The following is a 26,928-nucleotide window of genomic DNA, read 5'->3' as shown; positions in this document are numbered from 1 at the left end:
TTGTTTTTAATACTTAGATAAATAATGATTAGTTTTATTATAATTATATATATATATATATATATATATATATATATATATATATATATATATATATATATATATGTGTGGGTGTGCGTGTGTGTATATGGCTATATAGATATACGGGGGGCCTTGCGGGGGTCTGGCGCAAAGGCGTTCCATCTCTACCGCCTGGTCCTCCATGGGGCAGTGTGCCCGGGCCTCTTCTGTCCTGGCCGGGGCGGTCCTGTGTTGGTAGTCAGGCCTGGGGTTACCTGGGGCGGGCCGGGTTCTGCTTCCTGGAGGTGTGTGGGGACGGGGGGGCGGCGCCTCCGGCCGTGGATGGGCTCCCTCCCGGTTGGCGGGGGCGCCCCTGTGCCCACAGGTGTGTGGCCCTCGATGCCCTTCTGCCCTAGTGGGGTATGGTCTCCCGCTGGTCTCGGGGGTGCGGCTCTCCTCCGGCCTGCTGGCGCCCTGTTGCCGGTTGGGATTGCTCCTCCATGGCCTCTTGCTGGTCTTTTCAGGGAGATGCTTCGGGGGCGGGTCTTGGGGAGTCGGCCCTGGCTTTGCTCACACCCACGGGGCCGGAGGATCTCTGGCGGTGGGGGCTTGACCTGGCTGCGCGGGGCGGGGTTTGCTGGGTGGTAGAAGGCAGTCTCTCTCCTTTTGTCATTCTCAGTGACAATTACACATTCACACACTCGCATTCACATACACAAGCACGCTTACGCACACATATATGAATATATACACAGAAGTACACACCTCCATATGGACACTCACAGCACATGGGTGCTTCTCTACACAATCTACCATCTTATCCCTGATGTCTATATGCTATTGGTATGCTATTATTACTGTAAAAATGATGTCAAGCAGTGAGATTTTAATTACTGTAACTGTATGGCTGTAATTGTGTTCACTATCATGGTTCATGTCTTCATTGTTACTATTGCTACTGGTAAGTTGGACTGTTTCACTTTCCTGATATCATCTCTATTGTGACCCTTAGCCATCATTGACATTTAACTGTTCTGTTTGTCACTGTTGTTGTTATGGGAATTCTTGTTGTTGCTGTTTTTGTCTCTCTCTCTACTGCCCCCACCCCACCCCACCCCACCCCACCTTCTCTTCTTCTTTTCTGTGTTTCTTCTTGCTCCGGTCCGGTCGCTCCAAATGCGCATCAAATAACGGCAAAAAAAATTTCATGGTACAGGAAAGTTGTAGCCAACACCTTTCCTGACACAGAGCAAATCTGTTTAGCATGTCAGGGCATTTACATCAACAATACTATCTGCCCCAATGGCTGGACGGGACAAAAAAAAAAGTCAATTTCAAGAGGGGCTCTGTCAAAGAGGGATTCAGGTAACCCTCTATGGGCTCACACTGACACTGTTGTTCAGGCTGTATTGCCACTGCTTCAGCTGCGGTGGGTGGGGATGACTGGAGGAGGAAGAAGAAGTGGAATGAAAGAGGCAGGTCCCGGGATTGACATTTCCAAGATCGAATGAGGTCTTAAACTGCCCACATGGACAAGCCAAATATCAGCAAAGGTTGAGCCAGTCACCTGAAGGTTAGATTTTTGATCTGAGTGTCCCGGATTCAAGTCCCTGTTCAGGTGACCAGTGACAGGGTCTCAGGTCCACTTGCAAACGCCTCCTTTTTGCCCTCAAAATACAAGGGCAACAGGACAATCCCTTGGTTCCACCAAGACTTGAACTTAGACCACTGGATTCAAAGTCCGGGGTGCTAACCATTACACCACGGAACCTGCAAGGGTACAGACAGCGCCGGGCCCTGAAGTACATCCTGTCAGATTACATTAGCGTTGATATAACTTCTCTGATGGTGGTGTTCTGGGAATTGTGTTGAAAGGTAGTTCGGGGGAGGGAGGGCTTGTCCGAGAATTGAACTCGGGACCTCTTGCACCCTAAGCAAGAATCATACCACTAGACCAACAAGCCCCTGCTTGGGCAAGTACTTCCCTTTCCCCGGTCAGTTGGCGGCCATGATGCGGGTGTTTTCGCAGTTGACTGGGTTGTGCGCTGTTGGTTATGGGGACCGGGGGGGTTATGAGGGTCGGGGTGTTGTGGACGAGGGCTTTTTTGTTCCTTCACGGTCCGCATTCTCTGCACTCGTGATGTAAAATTTTGGGTAGAGGATAATAGGGTCCACTGCCACCTTTGATCTGCTCCTTGCAGTCTTGGTGACCAAGAGGTTTGTTGCCGCTCTGCTTTGACGTGCTGTTTTCTTTACCTTTCCCCGGTCTTTCGGCAGTCTTGTCGAGGGTGTTTCACCGGTGGGTGGGGTGATGTTGGTTATGGAGACCAGCGGGTTGTCGCCGTGGGCTTTTGTTGTTCCTGGAGCACATAAAGATGGATGGTCAGTATGGGGGTTGAACCCGTGACCTTGGCGTTATTAGCACCACGCTCTGACCAACTGAGCTAACCAACCACAGGACACCTTTGCATCAAATGTTTCCAGCTCAAATCAACTAACTCATCCTTAACAGAACGCATTCTCTGTGCTCGTGGTCGAATTTTTGCTTCTCGGACAACGGGGTCATCTGCCCCCATTGATCATGCAGTCACGGTGGGCGAGAGGTTTGCCGCTGCTCTGCTTTGCCATGCTGTTTTCTTTACCTTTCCCCGGTCGGTTGGCAGCCTTGATGGGGGTGTTTTCGCAGTTGACTGGGTTGTGCGCTGTTGGTTATGGGGACCGGGGGGGTTATGAGGGGCGGGGTGTTGTGGACGAGGGCTTTTTTGTTCCTTCACGGTCCGCATTCTCTGCACTCGTGATGTAAAATTTTGGGTAGAGTATAATAGGGTCCACTGCCACCTTTGATCTGCTCCTTGCAGTCTTGGTGACCAAGAGGTTTGTTGCCGCTCTGCTTTGACGTGCTGTTTTCTTTACCTTTCCCCGGTCTTTCGGCAGTCTTGTCGAGGGTGTTTCACCGGTGGGTGGGGTGATGTTGGTTATGGAGACCAGCGGGTCGTCGCCGTGGGCTTTTGTTGTTCCTGGAGCACATAAAGATGGATGGTCAGTATGGGGGTTGAACCCGTGACCTTGGCGTTATTAGCACCACGCTCTGACCAACTGAGCTAACCAACCACAGGACACCTTTGCATCAAATGTTTCCAGCTCAAATCAACTAACTCATCCTTAACAGAACGCATTCTCTGTGCTCGTGGTCGAATTTTTGCTTCTCGGACAACGGGGTCATCTGCCCCCATTGATCATGCAGTCACGGTGGGCGAGAGGTTTGCCGCTGCTCTGCTTTGCCATGCTGTTTTCTTTACCTTTCCCCGGTCGGTTGGCAGCCTTGATGGGGGTGTTTCGCAGTTGACTGGGTTGTGCGCTGTTGGTTATGGGGCCTGGGGGGTTTTGGGCTTTTGTCGCCGCCATGCTGTTTTCCTTGTGGTGGTGTACTGTTAGTTGTTGTCAACGGGGGCTTTTGTCGTTTCTTCACGGTCCGCATTCTCTGCACTCGTGATGTAAAATTTTGGGTAGAGGATAATAGGGTCCACTGCCCCCATTGATCTGCTCCTTGAGTCTTGGTGACCAAGAGGTTTTTTGCCGCTCTGCTTTGACATGCTGTTTTCGTTACCTTTCCCCGGCCTTGTCGAGGGTGGGTGGTGTGATGTCGGTTATGGGGGCCGGTAAGTTGCCGCCCTGGGCTTTTGTTGTTCCTGGAGCACATAAAGAAGAGTGGCTAGTACCGGGGTTGAACCCGTGACCTTGGCGTTATTAGCACCACGCTCTGACCAACTGAGCTAACCGGCCACTGGACACCATTGCAATATTTTATGTTTTTTTTAATTTTATGTACCCCGAAGCAGACTCAATCGGTACGCTGGGGTCTGAGGGCGATAAGTGGGTACCTGGTGGACACCTTGTTTGTGCTCTTGACAGGTATTTCGGGACAGTTTAACAATTGGCTTTTGATGGTGGAACAAGCTAAAACAAGGAAAACAGATTGTTTAGCGTGCCTGGGAGTGGGCCCCTTATTGCAAATAGTTCCCGCTGTGATTTCCGCCGAGTGTCCCTGATGAATACATCCACTGCTCCAGAAGCAGCCTCGGCTAATTGTCGGCCATTCGCCATAGCGCACCCCGAGGTTACAGAGGTCAAAGGTAAGCCCATATTAAGCAGCACACTGGCGAAAGGTAAATTTATGTGCATTACCGTTTCCACAGGTGCCCGATTGGTACAACCCGGCATTAATATCTCTTGGTGTAATTCTACCTTACAGATGGATGCTTTCTTCCGGCCGATACTCAGGGCTGACCTCTGGTGGTGGTGCGGTGGCACACGGTGCAAACGTCTCCTTTTTGCCCTCAAAATACAAGGGCAACAGGACAATCCCTTGGTTCCACCAAGACTTGAACTTAGACCACTGGATTCAGAGTCCGGGGTGCTAACCATTACACCACGGAACCTGCAAGGGTACAGACAGCGCCGGGCCCTGAAGTACATCCTGTCAGATTACATTAGCGTTGATATAACTTCACTGAGGGTAATTTCTCTACGCCTTCGGGCTGGGGAAAAGGTCCTAACTGTCATTTGTGCGTACGTGCCAAACGGCAGTGCGGAGTACCCGGTCTTTTTGGAGTCCTGGTGACTCTGTCGTTCTACTGGGAGACTTCAACGTCCATGTGGGCAATGACAGTGTGACCTGGAGGGGCGTGATTGGGAGGAACGGCCTCCCTGATCTGAACCCGGGCAGTGTGATGTTATTGGACTTCTGTGCGAACCACAGTTTGTCCATAACTAACACCATGTTCGAACATAGGGATGTCCATAAGTGCACTTGGCACCAGGACACCCTTGGCTGCAGGTCTATGATCGACTTTGCAGTCGTGTCATCAGACCTGCGTCCGCATGTTCTGGACAGGCGGGTGAAGAGAGGGGCTGAGCTGTCAACTGACCAGATTAAGGTTCCTTACGCTCAGGAGGCACTGGTTGAAATCCCACAGCTGGCATTTTCCTGGTCAGCTCCATTATCCACGACTGGAATGATTTGGCAGCAAAAGACTGTCAGATTGTACAAGACACCTGAACACCTTGAGAAGAAGATTAAGAGAGGTTTTGTTCTAATGGGAAGGGTTTGTTTGTTGACATTGTGACATACAAAAGAGGAACTCCCCGTCGGGGAATCGAACCCCGGTCTCCCGCGCGGCTGGCGGGGATAGTTCAGCTGAAACGAGCTAAATTTTCCCCATTCATTTCCAATGAGAGAGAAAGGCCACTATGAATGTAATATACTTTTGTCCATGAGTGGCGCTGTGGCCGCTTCTGCTACACCCACCCACCACATCCATCCTGAACTTCAGGTAGAAATTAACTCTATTAAGTGTCATTATTTCATATGTTATTTGTGTTTCTCAGAGATTGCTGCGCACCGTTCAGGGTTGCAGAGTCTTCTGCGGAGAAACACCTCAACTGGGATGCATGGCAAACAACTGACACAATTGTTACTGAGGCCACATCTGTGTGCCTCAGAATATCACCCGTTATACGGCACCTTCGCACAGTTCCCGTCGGCTGCCTTCTCTGTGGTGGACCAGGAAGACCTGCAGAGGCTCCAGGATGCATACGTCTTCTGTGGCATCCAGCCTGCAAATCCCACCAAGCAGCATATTCGTGAGCACTGCAGGATAAAGATTCCTCCGCCCGGGACGCTTATTCAGAGAGTGGAAGGGGTGTTGAAGCACTTTCACCTGACCACAGATCCGAATGGCATCCCTCTTTATAAGCCCTCCATGCTAAAGAGATGGAGGATCCAACGTGTCCACATTCTGCGCGGTTTCCTCAGTGATCCTGAGGTGGAAGGGGGCATACTGTACCGCCGTGGAGGAACGATACAGTTAAACCATGTGCCAGGTGAGCGTGCAGCAGTCCCCGTCTGGATCCCCATCAGAGGCACATCGCAGCAGGAGGGCTACCACTTTCACCAGGCCAAATGGGTGACCGGCACGCAGGTCTCCCCAGAGCTGTTCCAGGCCCAGGCCATGACAGGAGTGTGTCGCTGGAACTATCAGCGTCTGCTGGACCTGAAACTGCCAGGCGTTTCTCTCCCGCCTGTTTTCGACCTTGCACTGATATGCTCCCTGAATGCTGTTTCCAGACGGATCTTTGGCGAAAAAAAGTACCCTCCGGTCCCTTTAGACTGGGACAAACATAAAACCAAGAAGGACCCCGGCCACGCCACAAGTGCTCCTTCTCCAGGCACTGTCTGATCAGGGAGCAGACCCAGTGCAGCCTTCCTCCACACCTCCCACCAGGCTTTTCAGCCTAGTTCACCCTCTTCAAACTTCTACTGTGACTACGTCTAGTCGTGTGGCCCCTATCCCAGCATCTGACTTGGACAACAAAGCTTCTGTTACTGAGCTTCAGCCACAGCCACAGCCACATCTAATCATGTGTCCCCTTGTTCTAATAGTGTTGCATCTTGTTTGAACCAAATAACAAATGTGTATCTCTTGGTTTTCTTTGCCTAGAGCCCACAAGAAGATTACCCATCCAATGTTCTCCGACTGCTGCCCGCACTGGACCAGTGAAGACTGGAGGGAGAGTATTTGTGTTGGACCACAAGCGCTGGCCGTCTCCAAAGAAGTCGGCAATTGACGAGCTCCTTAATAAACACCGCGGGCACGAGGACATGATCAAGCTTGTGGTTTGGGAGTATGGCACTCTTGTCCACAAGTCCAGCAAAGACCCCAACAGCATGCTGCATCCAACATCAAAATTGCATATTCCCAAATACATAAAACACAACAGTAAATTTCTCAATACATCATCTTCACTAAATACCAGCCCAGAGAAGCTGCAACATACACAGCAGCTTTGGCAGTTGCTAAGCACTACCTCTGCTGTGCCTGTCGTGACACTGCCTGCAGCTATGGTCATTCCACCATCACCACCACCACCACCACCTGCTCATACCCCATTGGAGCAGGAGCAACCACCTCCCGTGTCAAAAAAACTCAAACAAAAACATGTCTGTGCTGTCGTCAACCAAAATCAAAATATCAAGGGGATGGGACATCAATACATGACTTTTATCAGCGGGGCCCTGTCAGATACTTTTATTGCCCCACAAAAGTTTTCCAAAAATATGGTGCAGAAGGTCTGACAAACCCCAAGATGCCATTTCAAGAGTTCAGTCAAACAGACTTCTTCCAGTGAGAGCTCGATGATACAAGAAAGAGGGTGGAGGGAAAAACAGCAGAAGAAGAGGAAGAGGGAGGAATCTCCTCCACCCCCTGTCCGAAAGTGCCGGTTCTGCAGGATGCAGCTAAAGCAGGATCCGAACAGCCCCCACATCCACACTGGCTTTCCAGGGCAAGCAGGGAAGTACATCTACTGCCCTGCCAAAGTCTTCTCTATCTATAGAGAGAACGGGATGGAAAGAGAGATGAGCTGGAGGGAGTTCCAGGCCTCTCCTTTTTATGAAAAGGAGAAACAACGGCAGCAAAATAAATGAACATTTTTTTTTATTATTCATAGCTTGTGATTAGTATTCATTCGTTTTTGAGTGTGGCATGGCAACCTGATGAATAAATATTCTTTGTTACATTGCATTGATTCTGTGTTTTATTTCAAGCACTGGTATCAATATAAGCCTGATAGGAATAGTTTGTAATCATATAGGGATTAATTGGGAAAAAAATATATTGTGGAGAAGAAAATGGTGACTTGACTGATGCTTAGACGGGATTCGGACACCTGACTTCATTTTTCCAAAGTCTCTCTGCTTGTCTGACATCTGTCTCGCATCCTGATTGGCTGGCAGCAAATGTCAACAACACAAGCGCGGCCCCTGCGAGCTAAGCAGGCCTTTTTCTGCTTAACCTGGCCTTTTTGATCAAATCCACAGCTGACCGAGTTTCTCGGGGAACACAAGAAGCGAGAGGTTCAGTCATCACTGGGAACTTTGGAAGTGTAGTCACCTTAAGTCAGGTCTGCTTTGGTGAACTTCAGAGGCATCATGACCAGTCTGCATTAAAACATTATCTGAAATCCTGTTGCAGGTTTCTGGCATTGATTCTTAATTCAGTTGCCATCCCTGATCGATGGTAATGGTAATGGTAATCATGCCCGCGTGGCAGGCGAGTCTCTTTACTTGTCTGACGTCTGTGTCGCATCCTGATTGGATGGCAGCAAATGTCAACAACACGCGCGTGGCCCGCGCTTGGCAAGTGAGAATTCTACCACTGAACCACCAATGCCACGTGGGGACACACTGTAAGAGAACAAAATTCAACTGTCAAGTGGATGAGCCTCTGCAAAGTGGCGCTGAATGACAAAACATCACAATGTCATACTCTTTGGATTCAAGCACCTTCTGGCGTAATGGGATCCACAACAATCACGTCAGCTGTGGATGCAATGTCAATTCGTTCTTGAAGGGCAAGTGACAAAAAGAAGTACATGGTTCACAAATCTGGCACCAACACAAAAACAGTTCGCCAATGGGGAAAAATGTTCATACAAGGGAGGGAGTCCAAAGTCCAACAAATGTGTGAATTGAGAGTCCCTGGGTGGGCTCGAACCACCAACCTCTCAGTTAACAGCCAAACGTGCTGACTAATTGCGCGACAGAGACTACATCAGCATGACTGCAGTCAGGTTTCACTAAGTGCTGTCCACCTTAACTCTCGGGTGGTCCGGTCTGTTACGTTTCAGGTGTCATTCTGAATCCTGCCCTTTCGCAGGAAAAGAGCCTTTGTACTTTTTCAACATGAGCTCTAAAGAAAGGTATAAGCTGAGATATACTGCATTGGCCGGGAACCGGACCCGGGCCTCCCGCTTGGCAAGTGAGAATTCTACCACTGAACCACCAATGCCACGTTGGGAAACACTGTCGGAGAACAAATTAAATTGTCGCGTGGATGTGCCCCTGCAAAGTGGCGCTGAATGACAAAACACACGCACGGGATGCCAGGGGAGGCCGAGTACTAACAGAGCTGAGCGAGAGAGCATAAGAAAAAAAATAGTGACCTTGTGGTGGTTACCCGACAGCACCAAGGATATGGTGCACGTCTGATGCGTAATGCATGCCAGGTGATGTTCATCTAGCGAGCAGACATTCTTGTGGGGGATAAGCTCAACAGTAGGAATGTTAAGAGAACTGACCAGTCCGCTATCAATGAAGTTCTCGTCCGCCCCAGAGTCAATTAATGCTGTGGTAGGAGAAGCTTCCCCCGCCCAGGATATCGTACCTTCCACCTGAAGTCGGCCCACCAAAGCGGATGACGCAGCCGGTGTGGTTGGAGCGGGCAGTGCCAGCAGCTGGGGAATATCCCTGGTGGAGGAAGAGCGTTGGCGTGCTGGACGAACTGGACAGCGGGAAATTATGTGTAGGACTCCCACAGTACAGGCACAGCCACAGGCGTAGACGGTGACTCCTCTCCGCTGACGAAAGGCGACTGGCTCCCAGTTGGATGGGGACGACACTCCCGACGTCGTCAGACGGCACTCCGCCGCTGGAGCAGGGAGGGAGGAGTGGTGCCGGAAGAGCCCTGGGAGGTGGGATTTGGAGCCGACGTGTGGGTCGGAGCGGCTCCGCCCTATACGTGTTTCGTAGCGCCTTGTCATTCCAGCAGCTCTCAGCCGCTATCCCGGTTAGCTCAGTTGGTCAGCGTGTGGTGCTAATAACGCCAAGGTCATGGGTTCGACCCACCATACTGGCCACTCTTCTTTATGTGCTCCAGGAACAACAAAACGGTGACAACCCACTGGCCCCCATATCCAACATCACACCACCCACCCACCTGTGAAACACCCTTGACAAGGCCGCTGAAAACAGCATGTCAAAAGCAGAGTGGCAACAAACCTCTCGGCCACCGAGACTGCAAGAAGCAGATCAATGGGGACAGTGGACCCCATTATCCTCTACCCAAAATTTAGACCACCAGTGTAGAGAATGCGGACCGTGAAAGGACAGCACCCCGGCCCTCATAACCAACAGTACTCCACCACAAAGTAAACAGCATGGCGGCAACAAATGCCCAACCAAAGCGTCACAAACAGGATTCGAACCTGTGCGGGGAAACCCCATTGAATTTCGAGTCCAGCGCCTTAACCTCTCGGCCACCGTGACTGCTTGGAAAAGACCAATGGGGGCAGGTGACCTCATTGTCCTAGAACCAAAATGTTGCTGATGTCAAGGATCAGCTGGCAACATGTGCATGGGAGGAAGACACGTGGTTTGTGTGAGGGGCTACACAAGTCTTTCCACTGCTAGTTAAAAGCCAGGCACCTCACATCGTTTCCATAAAGTACCAAGGGACAACAAAGCAGGGAAGATAAGGGATAGGGAGGAGAGGGGAAAGATGCGACCGCCTTTGTTGAGAGCCAGAGAAGAAGCTCTCCTCTCTGCAAGGTCAAGTACAGTATGCCAGAAGATTTTAGTTTGTGAGTTGTCCTCATTCTACAAAGGCCTGGATAGCTCAGTTGGTAGAGCATCAGACTTTTAATCTGAGGGTCCAGGGTTCAAGTCCCTGTTCAGGCGGTGAAGGTAGGCCTCTTCCCTGAAATGATAAACCTACTTCTTTCATCCTCCTTCTGTGGTCAAGTACACTATGCCAGAAGATTTCTGCTCCTTCATCCTCAACACCGAGAAGGCCAAGGAGATGACCGTGCACACAAGGAATAACTTGTTGAAGTAAACCTTTTCGACCAAGCACCTTTGCGATGTTCCAGGACTGTGGGTAAACACCATTCTCAATAATTAAATTGAAGATACAGTACGAGACAGGCACTTTGACCAGCTTAGCCACAGTGCCAGCTGTGCATCTGGCACCAACACAAAAACAGTTCGCCAATGGGGAAAAATGTTCATGGGTACAAGGGAGGGAGTCCAAAGTCCAACACGTGTGAAATGAGAGTCCCTGGGTGGGCTCAAACCACCAACCTCTCAGTTAACAGCCAAACGCACTGACCAGTTGCGTGACAGAGACTACAACAGCACACAAGGAATAACTTGTTTAAGTAAACCTTTTCGACCTAGCACCTTTGCGATCTTCCAGGACTGTGGGTAAACACAATTCTCAATAATTAAATTGAAGATATGAGTTTCTCAGGGAACACAAGGAGCGAGAGGTTCAGTCATCACTGGGAACTTTGGAAGTGTAGTCACCTTAAGTCAGGTCTGCTTTTTTGTAGTCAGGTCTCTACACCAGTGGAGAGAATGCGGACCGTGAAAGGACAACACCCCGGCCTCATAACCAACAGTACTCCACCACAAAGTAAACAGCATGGCGGCAACAAATGCCCAACCAAAGCGTCACAAACAGGATTCGAACCTGTGCGGGGAAACCCCATTGGATTTCGAGTCCAACGCCTTAACCTCTCGGCCACCGTGACTGCTTGGAAAAGGCCAATGGGGGATTGTTGAAGGGATTGTCCTGTTGCCCTTGTATTTTGTGGGCAAAAAGGAGGCGTTTGCAAGTGGACCTCAGACCCTATCACTGGTCACCTAAACAGGGACTTGAATCCCGGACACTCAGATCAAAAGTCTAATGTTCAGGTGACTGGCTCAAACTTTGTCTTGTCTGACCACTCTTTTGTCCAGAAGATATTTGGCTAATGTGGTCTGTTTTCTTAAACCTGCAAATGTCCAAATACACAAGGGTATTGTCTTTGTAGGGAGCCTTGACACACAGTTTGCCAATTGGGAACCACACAAGTGCTGTGCAAGAGAGGAGCGCAATGAACAGTGACACTGATGCATCCAGAGAACATCCTTGGGTGGGCTCGAACCACCAGCCTCCCGGTTAACAGCCGAGCACGCTGACCGATTGCGCCACAGAGACGCACACTCCGCCAACTTCTGTTCAGTTGAAGCCATACTAACGCATGCTATGCGTCCAGCATGCCCTTTGTTTTGGATGTGACTCGCACATTCTGGTGTAACAATCGAGGCATTGCAAACCAGGACACCAGCTTTACTCTTTGATGAACGCAAAGTATTTTGGGGTACAATCCAGGGGTCTTGTGCTCTCACGGAAATGGCTCTGTCCTTTTTCAACATGAGTTGAGACGAAATGTATTAAAATAGACAGACTGCATTGGTCACTCAATCAGAATTTCTCAGTTTGCCAATTTCAGACTGCGTGACAAAGAATCAAGTCAAACTCCATCGACAGGATGGACAGGGAACAACAAAGCAGGGAAGATAAGGGATGGGGAGGAGAGGGGAAAGATGCGACCGCCTTTGTTGAGAGCCAGAGAAGAAGCTCTCATCTCTGCAAGGTCAAGTACAGTATGCCAGAAGATTTTACCTTGTGAGTTGTCCTCGTTCGACAAAGGCCTGGATAGCTCAGTTGGTAGAGCATCAGACTTTTAATCTGAGGGTCCAGGGTTCAAGTCCCTGTTCAGGCGGTGAAGTTAGGCCCCTTCCCTGAATAACTTGATTAAGTAAAACTTTTCGACCAAGCACCTTTGCGATCTTCCAGGACTGTGGATAAACACAATTCTCAATAATTAAATTGAAGATATGAGTTTCTCAGGGAACACAAGATATAGTGCGAGACAGGCACTTTGACCAGCTTAGCCACAGCGCCAGCTGTGCATCTGGCACCAACACAAAAACAGTTCGCCAATGGGGAAAAATGTTCATACAAGGGAGGGAGTCCAAAGTCCAACACGTGTGGATTGAGAGTCCCTGGGTGGGCTCAGTTATCAAACTCGCTCCCAAGGAAATGTTGGAACTTGGGAAGGCATTAAGAATGGCAAGAAGTAGGATTAAGAATCCTACTTCTTGCCAAAAACCTACCCTATGGTAGAAGATAAGATATGCCTTTATTCGTCCCTCACTGGGGAAATTTGCAAGGTCCCGCAAGTTCCGCAACAGCACTCCGCCGCTGGAGCAGGGAGGGAGGAGTGGTGCCGGAAGAGCCCCGGGAGGTGGGATTTGGAGCCGACGTGTGGGTCGGAGCGGCTCCGCCCTATACGTGTTTCGTAGCGCCTTGTCATTCCAGCAGCTCTCAGCCGCTATCCCGGTTAGCTCAGTTGGTCAGCGTGTGGTGCTAATAACGCCAAGGTCTTCTTCATGTGCTCCAGGAACAACAAAACGGTGACAACCCACTGGCCCCCATATCCAACATCACACCACCCACCCACCTGTGAAACACCCTTGACAAGGCCGCTGAAAACAGCATGTCAAAAGCAGAGTGGCAACAAACCTCTCGGCCACCGAGACTGCAAGAAGCAGATCAATGGGGACAGTGGACCCCATTATCCTCTACCCAAAATTTAGACCACCAGTGTAGAGAATGCGGACCGTGAAAGGACAGCACCCCGGCCCTCATAACCAACAGTACTCCACCGCAAGGTGGACAGCATGGCGGCAACAAATGCCCAACCAAAGCGTCACAGACAAACCCTATTGGATTTCAAGTCCAACGCCTTAACCTCTCGGTCACCGTGACTGCTTGGAAAAGACCAATGGGGGCAGGTGACCTCATTGTCCTAGAACCAAAATGTTGCTGATGTCAAGGATCAGCTGGCAACATGTGCATGGGAGGAAGACACGTGGTTTGTGTGAGGGGCTACACAAGTCTTTCCACTGCTAGTTAAAAGCCAGGCACCTCACATCGTTTCCATAAAGTACCAAGGGACAACAAAGCAGGGAAGATAAGGGACAGGGAGGAGAGGGGAAAGATGCGACCGCCTTTGTTGAGAGCCAGAGAAGAAGCTCTCCTCTCTGCAAGGTCAAGTACAGTATGCCAGAAGATTTTAGTTTGTGAGTTGTCCTCATTCTACAAAGGCCTGGATAGCTCAGTTGGTAGAGTAGACTTTTAATCTGAGGGCCCAGGGTTCAAGTCCCTGTTCAGGCGGTGAAGGTAGGCCTCTTCCCTGAAATGTTAAACCTACTTCTTTCATCCTCCTTCTGTGGTCAAGTACACTATGCCAGAAGATTTCTGCTCCTTCATCCTCAACACCGAGAAGGCCAAGGAGATGACCGTGCACACAAGGAATAACTTGTTGAAGTAAACCTTTTCGACCAAGCACCTTTGCGATGTTCCAGGACTGTGAGTAAACACCATTCTCAATAATTAAATTGAAGATACAGTACGAGACAGGCACTTTTTTTTCCCCTTTATTTGGGCAAATATGTGAATCATTACAGTGCATTTCTTACATCAATCAAAATATAACTTTCCATTATTTACATTTGTATTCAACTATCTGATCCCAAGCCCAAAAGGAGTAGGCTGAAGCAAAAGCTTATAAATGCCGACCCCTTTTTGCAGGATATAATCATGTTCATGCCACTGTCTTGTTTCCCCTGTTATTATTTTCATTGTAATATTATTATTATTATTATTATCATTGTTGTTATAATCTTTATCATTATTACCATCATTATAATCATCATTAATATTACCATTTTCATCATTATAGTTAAAAAATTTGTGATTTTTTATTTTTAATTATTTAATTTTACAGACTTCATTGCTTCTTGTAGAGTGTAGAGATTTCTTCTGTTATTTTCTGAAATCCGCAGTCTTTGTGTGTCAATTTATTAGCCCACTTTTTTTTGTGACATTTACTTGTTTACTGTATTGCATGTGTCTAATCTTTGGACAGGTGACCAACCCAAACATCAGTTTCTTCTTGTCAAACCCTACCTGAGGTTTTTAGACGTGTTTATTAGTTTGTGTGTGTCTAGTCTTGTGCATTAGGAAGCAAGGTTTTAGGTCTGTGCTCAAACCAATTTTTGAAGCAATGATGTCTTGCTGTCCATTATTACTATTTTTTGTAAAGTAATAATTAATAATAATTAATGATAATAATAATGATAATCCCTACCTCTATATTTATGCATGTTAGCCTGGGTACCTCTAACAATTTAGTATAGTTACAAAGGTATTAAGGTAATATTCTTACATTTCTCATATCAGTCAATCAGAGATTCCAGCAGAGATGACAAGACAGTAGAATGATCACTATTAAAATACCATTCCCACTTATATTTATAAGACACTTATATTGTACTGTGTCACATTTCATTGAATTTACAACTAAATTAAATTCAGTAGTGCCACCAATGTAGACAGTTTTTTTTTGTTTTTTTTTCCCCAAAATCAACAATATTTTTTTCCCCTGTGGCTACCGACAACCAAGCAAACATAATAATGAGTAACATTTAAAAAGGAGAACATTTAAAGAGGAGAAAGGGGAAAAAATATATATACATTTATATATACACACATATATACATACATATATACATATATATATATACATACATATATACATATATACATATAACACATATACATATGCATATGTATATACACATCTACACATAGATGTATACACACACATGCACATGTACACAAATAAGATATTGAGGATAAACATAACTGCAATACAACTTTATATACACGTTTCCAAACTAATATGACCTGCATCAAGTAGTCAGACCTTTTAGTGTCGTTTTACTGATGGTGAAATTGTCCTAACTTATGACCAGCTTAGCCAGTATGCCAGAAGATTTTACCTTGGGAGTTGTCCTCATTCGACAAAGGCCTGGATAGCTCAGTTGGTAGAGCATCAGACTTTTAATCTGAGGGTCCAGGGTTCAAGTCCCTGTTCAGGCGGTGAAGTTAGGCCTCTTCCCTGAATAACTTGTTTAAGTAAAACTTTTCGACCAAGCACCTTTGCGATCTTCCAGGACTGTGGGTAAACGCCATTCTCAATAATTAAATTGAAGATACAGTGCGATACAGGCACTTTGACCAGCTTAGCCACAGCGCCAGCTGTGCATCTGGCACCAACACAAAAACAGTTCGCCAATGGGGAAAAATGTTCATACAAGGGAGGGAGTCCAAAGTCCAACACGTGTGAATTGAGAGTCCCTGGGTGGGCTCGGTTATCAAACTCGCTCCCAAGGAAATGTTGGAACTTGGGAAGGCATTAAGAATGTAGGATTAAGAATCCTACTTCTTGCCAAAAGCCTACCCTATGGTAGAAGATAAGATATGCCTTTATTCGTCCCTCTGTGGGGAAATTTGCAAGGTCCCGCAAGTTCCGCAACAGCAGTGGGAGTACCTCAGTATGTTTACAGACCATGGACTCCTCCTAAATTTAGATACATAGCCTTATCCATGCCAAAACCACACAACAACCTTGACCAAATCCTGACTGACATAACTGACTTGGTACATAATCACCGTCTCAACGGAACTGAATTAGCCCAACTGTTGACATTGACCACAGGCTCCAAGTATGGTGCTTTTTGTACGGCCATTTAGCCAATTTGGCCAAAGGGGAATTCAGAACACCCTCGTGGCCCATTGCCATTTTTATGGTACCTGGCGACTTTAACCAGTGAACTCCACTGTATCGCTTATCCTCATCAACGGACTGTATTCCCCACCTTTTACCAGCATGGGGACATTCCAACCCAAGATGAGAACACACTGGACCAGGTACACAGCAACATAGTACGTGGCACAGACACAGCTTCACCCTACCCCCGCTTTTAGCCCAGACTGAAAAGCAGAGAACCCCCTTTGCAGCTGAAATTGCTCAGTTGGGAGAGCGTTGGATTGAATCTCTAAAGGTCCCTGGTTCAATCCCAGTTTTCAGCACAATTGCTGTTTACATTGTGAGTTGGCAAATAGTTTGTAAAGGGGTGACTTTGTTCTCTTGATTTCATCAACATCGATCACGACAACACAGCCAATGACATATTAAGACCAGACAAGTGCAGTTGGGAGGTGACATACGGAATCCTGATGCATATCATGTTACAATCAGACACAAACAGGATGTAGGACCCGACCTTGAGTTCGCGCAAATGTTCACAGCATTAGGTCTGCAAAGTGTTCAGCTGATGCACATTTACTGGAAAGGAAAATGGGCTTTTGTCACGGTAGCCATGCCGACACGAGCTAAAATGTTTCTTCCGCCAGGACAACACCCACATGAAATTCAAGCTTTGCTCGCAGACGAAAAAGAACCAGCTGGAATGAGCAATCTGCACCTCCAAGTCTGAGTTTATGGTTCTTGCCCAAAAAAGCATAGCTCACAGCCATAATTGTATAGTGGTTCCTACTCTGTGTTGTGGCCGCAACAACCCCGGCCGATTCAGGGTCATGGCAGTTGTGTGTTGCTTTTGTAATTGTATTGTCTGAAAAGACAAGATTGTCTGTCCACTTGAAGTGTGGTGATGTAAAAATACACTAGTTTTGACCACACCTGTATTTTTAGTAAACATTATTAGCATGCAATGAATCAAAGTATAAGGTACGATGTCGGAGATCAAGAACGCTTTTGTTGGCAAAAAAAAGCCATAACATATCATTTCGACAATACGGGTCTCAAACCCGCTATTTCTTGCATGTAGAGCAAGAACTCTAGCCTTTGAGTTAAATCCCCCCGCTGCACAGGAAGGCTGCCACAATTTCTGCAACACCAAAACACTAATTAAGATGTGTCATTTTGAGTCAACAAGACCATGTCCACAAAGGAGATGAGGTGACCGAGAGGTTAAGGTGATGGACTGCTAATCCATTGTGTTCTGCACGCATGGGTTCGAATCCCATCCTCATCGGACTATACTAATGCACCAGTTTTGACACCACCTGTGTTTTTAGGAAACATCATTAGAATGCAATTAATCCAAGCATCCGGTACGATGTGGGAGATTGAGAATGCTTTTTTGGCAAGAAAAAGGCATAATATACCATTTGGAGGATGCAGGCATCGATTCCACTTCATCTCACATGCGAAGTGAGCGCTCTACCATTTGTGGTCCTACAAGAATGGGATTTGTTTTTGTGTACTTCGAATGAAATGTTTTCCGCATGTTGCAGAATTTTCCACAGGAAAGAAATCTTTAAGACGTATCACCAAAAGAGCTGAACCGCCCAATGTGGGGCTCGAACCCACGACCCTGAGATTAAGAGTCTCATGCTCTCCCGACTGAGCTAACCGGGCCTTTTTCTGTCAAGATATCACTTTTTATTTTTTTTAATTGATGTGGTCTTCTTGATGTTTGATCAATTCCACACCCAACCTAGTTTCTCAGGGAACAAAGGAGCGAGAGGTTCAGTCATAGCTGAGAACTTTGGAAGTGTAGTCATCTTAAACCTCCTGTTATGTTCATTTGCCAGGAACAGCCATGATGTTCCCGGGTCAGTTTGCATGTTTATTTATCTGAAAGATGTCCAAAACCAAAAAAATCCCCACAAGCATTGTTAGTTATTCACTACTAACTCCATTACTAACTATTCTATCAATGTTTAGTGCAATGGTGTACCTTACCTCTCACAGGTAGTGGTTTAATTAATTTTAATAAATTAATGATTTGAATGAATCAGAGGCATCATGACCAGTCTGCATCAAAACATTATCTGAAATCCTGTGGCAGGTTTCTGGCATTGATTCTTAATTCAGTTGCCATCCCTGATATATGGTAATGGTAATGGTAATGGTAATGGTAATCATGCCCGCGTGGCAGGCGAGTCTCTTTGCTTGTCTGACGTCTGTGTCGCATCCTGATTGGCTGGCAGCAAATGTCAACAACACGCGTGCGGCCCCCGCTTGGCAAGTGAGAATTCTACCACTGAACCACCAATGCCACGTGGGGACACACTGTAAGAGAAAAAAAAATCAACCGTCAAGTGGATGAGCCTCTGCAAAGTGGCACAGCCACAGGCGTGGACGGTGACTCCTCTCCGCTGACGAAAGGCGACTGGCTACCAGTTGCATGGGGACGACACTCCCGACGTCATCAGACGGCGCTCCGCTGCTGGAGCAGGGAGGGAGGAGTGGTGCCGGAAGCGCTCCAGGAGGTGGGATTTGGAGCCGACATGTGGGTCGGAGAGGCTCCGCTGTGCGCTGCGCTCCCGCAGCCGGTTGTCGAGTCGAATGGATAGCGACAGAGAGCGGCTGGAATGACAAGGCGTTGCGGAGCGCATATCGGGCGAGTGTTAGAATAAAATGTAGATTATTTTGTTAGTTATCACTTAGACAATAGAAAGTGTTTGAATGTGCTGAAGAAGGAATGTTCCCGTGACCCTAATCAGAGACCCTCAGCGACCCCCAGGTCCTGGAGGTGCCTGGATGCACCAACAGCGACTCTGCAGATGCTCATGTTAATCCTGCAAGAATGTGTCAAGATAAGAACTCGTAAAACATTAAAAGTAATAGCTCTCACATACACACACACACATAGACAAACAAATACAGCTCGTGCAACTGCCTTCTCCACCCCCCCTTAGAGTTGCACGACCATGTAGTAGGGACCCCCGAAAGAGAATAAAAGGAGAGGAGTGTGAACTGCATATTCAGAGTGGAGCGGCATGTCACTGGGTATGTGGTTTCACTCTCCTCGCTGCGAGCAACTTTGAATATTGTTGTCTGTCTCTTCTGTATTTCTGTATTTAAGTGTTTTTACAAGTGTCACAGGAGTTTGAACCTGACATTTACTTGGTTCTTCGAGCCAGATCCCAAGATACCTGAGGAGTCCAGTTGTGGAGCCGACAAGACAGAAAGACCGTGGCCACGGCAGACAAAACCCTTTGACGGGCTGTCTTCTCAGCTCAACAACTGGAAGCTGAAGGTTGACGGGATACCGACGGAAGAGAAGACAACAATCAGTAAGACACTTTTGATCAGAGTGTAGAGTAAAAGGGCGCCGTCCCTTTGTGTTAAAGCAGGGGTGGGCAAACTGAGACCTGGGGTCCACATGCAGCCCGCTAAGGGTTTTTGACCCCTAGAGCTGAGTGCGGCCCGCGAGTCAATAAGGTTTGTCACCCGGTGCTAAAAGCCTTGTGTATACTAGTCGCTGGCAAGCAAAGAGACGGACTCGACAGTCTTCTGTAGGAAGACGAGTTGGCAGTCTTGTGTAATAAGATGGACCCACAGTGTTACGGAGTTGGCGGTCTTTCACAATAAGACAGAGTTGGCAGTTTTTTGTACAAAGACGGAGTTGGCGGTCATGTTAGGCTAGAAAAGGAGTGCCTCCGCGGTGAAAGGCCTTTTCGGGGTTTGAATGTGAAAACGTTTTCAAAGTACGAATGAGTGTGTGAATGGGAGATTTTGTCACGAGACAGGTCTTCATATTAAAGGGTGAGAAAAAGAGTAAGTCTTTGAGGAAGCAGAGGCAAGAATTATCCGCCCTCACCGGGGTAGAAGCTTGAGAATTACCTCAAAGAAAAGTTCATTACTCTCTCACTGACAAACAACCCTGTTGTTAGTTTTCCCGAGGAAGCTCATCACAACAGGGACCAAATTATTCCCAAGATGGGAAATAAAAGTGGAAAAACACAAGTCAAACCAAACCAAACCAAAAAAATGCAAAAGCAAGGGTATGATGACCTGTCATATTGGAAGGAGTTGGCAGAGAGAAGGCAAAAAGGCGAGGCGAAGATGGAAGAAAGGAAGGCAAGAGATAGAGCAGAAAAAAAAGGTTGTAAAAAGGAAGAGTTATATAAGATAGTAAGGGAAGTTTTACTTCAGGAGTATCAGAAAGATGAAGGAAAAGTAAATGAGGAGAAAGACGCAGACACATTTTTTACACGAAAGGAAGGTAATGAAAGTAGGGTTATGCCAACTAAAGGAGTGAGCAATAGTAGTCAAAATGATGGTGTAGTAGGTGGACAATCACAATTGTATCCACAGTTCGCTGAACCCCCACATTATGACAACCACGATGTCAGACCATCAGTGCCATACCCACCACAAACAAGAGCTAAACCTTTTTATGTTGAGTGGTCAAAACAGATGGGAGAAGTATTTTCTCCTAAATCACCACCTAGGGTTTCACCGGAAACCGATGCGTTTCCAATGATAGAAGTACCGAACCCTAATGTAGCCAATGATGAACGTCCCACAATCCTAGTGTATCGTACATGGACACAGGAAGATGTAAAGAAGGCCTTAGATGGTGTCACACCTGTAAAAGAGGACGCCGTAAGATTTATTACAGACATGAACAACTTGAGAATGTCATACCACCTGAACGGAATAGAAGTACAACAAGTGTGGATGAGAGCCTTAGGGCCAGAGTGGTGTCTGTGTAAAGGAAATTGGAGCCCCACATATGGCAATGGCCAACCTGTGGCCCATGATGACCCCACATTGGAGCAAAGAATCAATCAGTTGGAAGAGAGAGTCCTAGCAAAGTTCAGGAAAAGAGCTAATTACTCAACAATAGGACAATGCAAACAAAAGAATGACGAATCATTTGATGAGTATAGAGTGCGTATGATTACGGTATTCAAACTAAATAGCGGCCTTGCTGAAGATGATGAACCCACAGGCCCATACCAACAACAGTTAAAGAATGCGATACATGCTAATTCAAATCCTGGCATAAAAGGGTGGGTTGATAAACATTTCATCGGAATGCCCACAGCAACTATGGCAGACTATATCACACACGTGCAGCATGCAGCATGCAAAATGCAGGTGTTAAGTAACAAAAATAAGATGCAAAAAATACACACCTTTGTTACAGATAACGGAGAAATCCTCTTTCAAAGTCAAGGACGATTCAGAGGAAAAGGTAGAGGAACAGGTAGACAGAATGTATGAAGCTATCCCAACAATACTGGATGTTGGAATTGCGGTGAAGAAGGTCACTTCTCCCGTGATTGTGACAAAGGCCAGTTCAAAAGGAACCAAAAGCCATATTAGGCATGACTAGGCTTGTCTAAACAAATAGAACCAGAACAAAATGATGAACCAGTAGTAGAATTAAATTTACAAGAGGTATTTGCCTTTGAACATCGCAGAAGTCACATTGGAAGTGAATGGTAATCCAATCAGATTTCTTTGTGACTCGGGAGCATGTAGAACAACTTGCAGATATGAATTTCCACATTCAAGATCTGCAGGCAATACATGGCTCAGGACAGCAGGAGGAAAATTTGACAATAATGGTCAAGTCCCTACCAATAACGTTGTGGTCCATCAGATGTAGGACTAATTAAAAGTGCCCAACCTGTACAAATTAAAGCTAAAAATGATTACAGGACATGTGTTAGGCAATACCCAATAAAACCAGATGCATATGAAGGAATAAAACCAGTGATAGAAGAATTGTTAAAAGCTAAAGCCTTAGTAGAATGTAACAGCTCAAAATGGAACATCCTTAATTTTCCAGTGGGAACAAGTGCCACTCTCTGTGGGATGGAGAATGATACAGGACAAGCTGTAAATCAAGCTGTGGTGGCAAGAGCACCTTGTGTGCCTCACCCACACACATTGTTAAATTCTTTACCAACAGATGTCACATGGTTCACCATAGTAGGCATCAGTAATGCATTCTTCTCCATTCCAATACATAGAGAAAGAAGGTTTAGGTTCGCATTTACGTTTGCAGGAAAAATATACATACACACGCCTACCGCAAGGATATTGTGAAAGCCCGAAAATGTATTCACAAGCAATGATAGCCATTATGTCTATGTTTAATCCCCAAATGAAAGCCATATATTACTATATGTAGATGACATCCTACTAGCGTCACCAGATAGGAAGTCATGTGAGGAAGACACAATAGCCTTATTACACCATTTAGCGAAAGAAGGCCTTAAAGTGAGTAAAGACAAAGTACAATTTTGTAAGCAATCAGTGAACTACTTGGGCCATCAGTTGACAGGACAAGGACAAACTATTCTAGCTGACAGGAAACAAGCAATTTTAAATGCACCTAAACCACAAACAACAAAGCAAATTATGTCCTTCTTAGGACTCACTAATTAGATGTAGATGTTGGATTCCAAACTATGCACAAATAGTGTCACCATTAACAAACTTAATGTATAAAAATGATGTCACTCTTACAGTGGAATGAGGAGGCAGAAAAAGCATTCTGTGAAAAAGAGTACTGGTAGGAAGTATGATTCTAGCACTGCATGATTACAGCAAAACATTTAAACAAACAGTAGATTATAAAGATGTGAAGTGAGGCCGAGGTCATGTACTCAACTCAGTCTTACCAAGAGTATGGTGCAAAGAAACAACCAATAGCGTACTACTCTTGTAAGCTAGATGCAGTAGCATGCGCCATCTTACATTGTGTGCGGGCTAATAGCAGCATCTATGGCCGTGGAAACAAGTGCAACCATTATATTGTTCCATTTACTAGTACTGAAAGTACCTCATGCGGTTTCCACCCTGCTATTGCAGACGAGCATGACATTTTTGTCTCCTGCTAGACATCTGTCTTTTGTCTCAACCACATGTAACACTTGAGCGATGCACCACGCTCAACCTACCCTTCTACCACTCCCTGAGGAAAGCGAAACACATGATTGTGATGAACTAACAACACAAACTACAAAGTGTAGACCAGACTTATTAGCTCAGGCACTAACAAAAAGAGGAGATTTTTGTAGATGTTTCCTCAAAGAAAAATGATTTGTGGAAAGAATCATAACTGGCTATGCAGTCATAGCGCTTACAGAAGCATGCAAATTAATGAAAGGTTAAAAGGTGACAAATTATACCGATAGCCAATATGTACATTGAACAGTACATACCTTTGCAGAACAGAGGTATGATAACATCAACAGGAAAACCAGTAACTCATGCAGGATTGTTAACAGCATTACTAGAAGCAGTGCAATTACCAATACAAATTGCATTGCATGTAAATGGGACTTACAAATAATACTGATCCGATATCCTTAGGAAATGCGTTCGCTGATAAAATGGCAAAACAAGCGGCACTAAAGGAACTGGACCATCTTGAAACTGAAAGATTACAAGTAGACTTTGAGATATTGGCTGATATGCAACAACAAAGTCCAAAATAGGAAATTGACCACTGGCTTAGGAATAAAGCAACCCTGGACAAAAATGTTTATATGTCGACAGAAAAGAAACCAATCTTGCCAAAAAATTGTAAAAGTGGGCTGACATTTTGAGCCATGGTGTTACACATGTCTCAACAGGAGGGATGTGTCACACTATTAACACCCACTTTAATTCGTGTTTAAAAATTCTTATTCAAAAAATTTTTGTTGAGCGTTTTTAACGTGTGCAAAACACAACGTCCAGGACAACTTGTGACCGAGGCGTGGCCAATTTCCAAAACGACAATATTAATTTCAAGTAATACATATGGACTTATTGAGCTAATTAAAAGTGAAGGAAGGTCAGCCCTGATTCTTGCATCCCAGAGCTGTTGTAGATTGGCCTCATATGGGATGGAGTAGGGGTATGTGTATGAGATGGACCAGGATCCTGTTCCTGGACCAGACACTTGCTCCTTCACCCCATTATCTTTATTGCCTCCTGAGTTTAGTTTTCCAATGAGTGAATGACCATAAATGCCTGAGACCATCCTGGCTTTTTGGTTCTCCCACAATGATCTCTGCAAAGATAACACGAGACGCAGCACAGGATGCTGTGTCCTGACCTTATACTAACTTTACTAGTGGTTGACAAGTACTGATCGCAGTTTAACATGGTACTCATCTGATCTGCATGGAATATATTGAGAATGAAACAGAATTAGACTACAGCAGTCACTTTGTAAATTAACTTGTAAAAGAAAAGAAAAAAAGGAAAGAAAACAGGAACAATGTTCCGCATGGACTTAAAGAACCATAGCGCGTACCATCCCCAAAGTGGAGGACTGGTAGAACAGAAAATGCATGGAAGAAACAAAGTGTCCAAGGACATAATGTTTAGATCCAGTTAAATTACACATAAACATAACGGCACAAATGGTTTGAGTCCATATGAAACGTTGTTTGTCAAACCTTATAGGTTGACACAATTCGAAAATGTGTAGGAAACTGATGACGATTCTACTTTGATAGAAGACATGAGACTGACACCAGGAGACTGAGTGTTGAGTAAAAGTGGAACAAGAAAACACTGGCACTCTCCCAAGTGGGAAGGGCCTTATCAAGTACTGTTAACGACACCAACAGCATTAAGAATTGTAGAAAGAAACACTTGGATACGTCAAACGCATTGTAAAGTAGTCATTGTTCGGGAGTCTGACGAGGAAGGTAAAGACCAGTCTGTGATGCAGGGGACTTCAGAGTCCTAGACTCTGAGGCATTGTGTTGAGCAGTGAAGATTATAGCACATACCCTGGTCCAGAAAACCGAACAATGCATCCTAGTTCTAAGATCACTATTGTAACAGGAGGATTGGTGTTCCTGATGTTGCAGTGTCCTCGTTCCCATACAGTACCTCAGTGTCTCAGAGTGGTCCATGATCTTGATCTCACACCTCCACCTTTGCTCTGCCAACAACCTGAAAACAACATACTGATACAACAATATGCATAATGAGTCCTCTCATCACCTCCAGACATGCATTGTGTCCAGTTTTATCTTCACCAAGACCTGAAGAAGATCCATCACATGAACTGTGCTCTGACAGCAAACGATCACTTCCAGACTGAAAGTTCAGAAGATGTTTGCTGACATGGTGTTTATGGTGACAACGACAATCACATCACCAGCCACTAAAGTGGAATGTGGCCGACTCAGAACTGGACAGGATCACACCTTTGATGCAAGGACAAGCCAAGCACCAGAATCTAGAAGTGGCAACAAATGGCCACCAGCAAGGAGGACATCCAGAGGAGAGACTAGAACAGCAATATGACCCTGGCATGTGCAGAAAAGGAGACTTTGGACCAAAGACTTGATGGAGGACTTTCTTAACAAGCAAGGTGGAAGGAAGCAAGGAGGTGGGGTGTGATGGGATCATGCCTACTCTGACTCATCTGATGCCAAGGTTGACACTGAAGTAGACAGTAACGCACACACACACACACGAACACGCACACACACACACACGAACACGCACACACACACACACGAACACGCACACACACAAACAGTACTCGAGAACAGACGTGTGGTGTTGATGTAGAGACAAATACCACTATGACATTGTATATAACATGAGCGGAACGTGCAGTAGTGACATTACAGATTTCAGTATCCATTTACCCTATGAATGTTGACATGTTACTAAATGCTAAATCTTTGAAGCAGATGAACATCACCTCCCAAACTACTTCCAAACAAAAAGGGAGGTTCCAGACACCGACTGGATAACAAAAGACAATCCCACTTACATCGATGCCATCAGCGTGCCACGAGGGGTACCACCAGAATACAAACTAGTAAATCAGATTGCAGCGGGTTTGGAGGGAAAGTATTATCCCATGGATAACAGTTAACAAAAATGTGGATAGGATTAACTACCTCCACTATGACATACAGAAGCTTGGGAACTACACCGAGGCCGGACTCACAGCAATTGGAGAACAACTCCATGCCACGTCACTCATGGCCTTCCAGAATCGTATCGCCTTGGATGGACTGCTGGCACATCAGCAAGGAGTGTGCGCCATGCTTGGCGACCAATGTGGCATGTCCATCCCCAACAATACAGATTCCACAGGAATGCTGATGCGTGCGATTTCTGGTTTAAAGGCGCTAAACACCAAGATGAAGGAACACTGGTGTTGACACTGAGATGTTCGGTGACTGGTGGAGAGCATTTTGGGGACAATGGTCTCCTTATGTGATGTCTGTGCTTATTGCACTCGCTGTTGCCCTTCTTTTGTGTGCCTTATGTGGATGTTGTATCCCTATCTTGAAGGTTAGAATCACATGGACTGTGAATTTAGCCATGGCACCAATGACAACAAGGTAAATGAAATGTACCCCCTACTGGTGGCAGGTGGCAGCGATGACAGTGATGATGACTAGGACAACCATGATAGATATGCTCCTGACTTGTTTCTGACTTGTACTTTGACTCAGATGACGAGAACACTTCCGTTTAAATGTAAGCACATTTTCTGACAAAGATGACCTGCGAGGAAAAAACCGAGAGGAGACCCAAGGAGCGACAGCAAACAGATAAAAGCGTGATAAACAGGAGGGAAATGTTAGAATAAAATGTAGATACAAGTAT

At 46.1% G+C, this 26,928-nt stretch overlaps 13 non-coding genes across 13 annotated transcripts; 4 read left to right on the top strand and 9 right to left on the bottom strand.

Annotated features, from left to right (window-relative positions):
- Nucleotides 1-1,699: 1,699 nt before the first annotated feature.
- Nucleotides 1,700-1,771, bottom strand: trnaq-uug (transfer RNA glutamine (anticodon UUG)). Its single transcript has one exon. It is a non-coding gene; the product is annotated as a tRNA-Gln (tRNA).
- Nucleotides 1,772-1,892: 121 nt separating this feature from the next.
- On the bottom strand, nt 1,893-1,964 carry trnap-agg (transfer RNA proline (anticodon AGG)). The gene has a single exon. It is a non-coding gene; the product is annotated as a tRNA-Pro (tRNA).
- A 416-nt stretch (nt 1,965-2,380) lies between these two features.
- Nucleotides 2,381-2,454, bottom strand: trnai-aau (transfer RNA isoleucine (anticodon AAU)). The gene has a single exon. It is a non-coding gene; the product is annotated as a tRNA-Ile (tRNA).
- Nucleotides 2,455-3,037: 583 nt separating this feature from the next.
- Nucleotides 3,038-3,111, bottom strand: trnai-aau (transfer RNA isoleucine (anticodon AAU)). The gene has a single exon. It is a non-coding gene; the product is annotated as a tRNA-Ile (tRNA).
- Nucleotides 3,112-4,367: 1,256 nt separating this feature from the next.
- Nucleotides 4,368-4,439, bottom strand: trnaq-cug (transfer RNA glutamine (anticodon CUG)). Its single transcript has one exon. It is a non-coding gene; the product is annotated as a tRNA-Gln (tRNA).
- Nucleotides 4,440-10,023: 5,584 nt separating this feature from the next.
- Nucleotides 10,024-10,105, bottom strand: trnas-cga (transfer RNA serine (anticodon CGA)). Its single transcript has one exon. It is a non-coding gene; the product is annotated as a tRNA-Ser (tRNA).
- A 338-nt stretch (nt 10,106-10,443) lies between these two features.
- On the top strand, nt 10,444-10,516 carry trnak-uuu (transfer RNA lysine (anticodon UUU)). Its single transcript has one exon. It is a non-coding gene; the product is annotated as a tRNA-Lys (tRNA).
- A 772-nt stretch (nt 10,517-11,288) lies between these two features.
- trnas-cga (transfer RNA serine (anticodon CGA)) lies at nt 11,289-11,370 on the bottom strand. Its single transcript has one exon. It is a non-coding gene; the product is annotated as a tRNA-Ser (tRNA).
- Nucleotides 11,371-11,745: 375 nt separating this feature from the next.
- On the bottom strand, nt 11,746-11,819 carry trnan-guu (transfer RNA asparagine (anticodon GUU)). The gene has a single exon. It is a non-coding gene; the product is annotated as a tRNA-Asn (tRNA).
- A 495-nt stretch (nt 11,820-12,314) lies between these two features.
- On the top strand, nt 12,315-12,387 carry trnak-uuu (transfer RNA lysine (anticodon UUU)). The gene has a single exon. It is a non-coding gene; the product is annotated as a tRNA-Lys (tRNA).
- A 3,154-nt stretch (nt 12,388-15,541) lies between these two features.
- Nucleotides 15,542-15,614, top strand: trnak-uuu (transfer RNA lysine (anticodon UUU)). Its single transcript has one exon. It is a non-coding gene; the product is annotated as a tRNA-Lys (tRNA).
- A 1,876-nt stretch (nt 15,615-17,490) lies between these two features.
- Nucleotides 17,491-17,572, top strand: trnas-gcu (transfer RNA serine (anticodon GCU)). The gene has a single exon. It is a non-coding gene; the product is annotated as a tRNA-Ser (tRNA).
- A 313-nt stretch (nt 17,573-17,885) lies between these two features.
- On the bottom strand, nt 17,886-17,958 carry trnak-cuu (transfer RNA lysine (anticodon CUU)). Its single transcript has one exon. It is a non-coding gene; the product is annotated as a tRNA-Lys (tRNA).
- Between the last annotated feature and the right edge of the window lie 8,970 nt (nt 17,959-26,928).

Source organism: Doryrhamphus excisus, unplaced genomic scaffold, assembly GCF_030265055.1.
Source record: "Doryrhamphus excisus isolate RoL2022-K1 unplaced genomic scaffold, RoL_Dexc_1.0 HiC_scaffold_27, whole genome shotgun sequence".
In the NCBI taxonomy this organism is placed as follows: domain Eukaryota; kingdom Metazoa; phylum Chordata; class Actinopteri; order Syngnathiformes; family Syngnathidae; genus Doryrhamphus; species Doryrhamphus excisus.
This window is presented reverse-complemented; position numbering and strand designations above follow the sequence as displayed.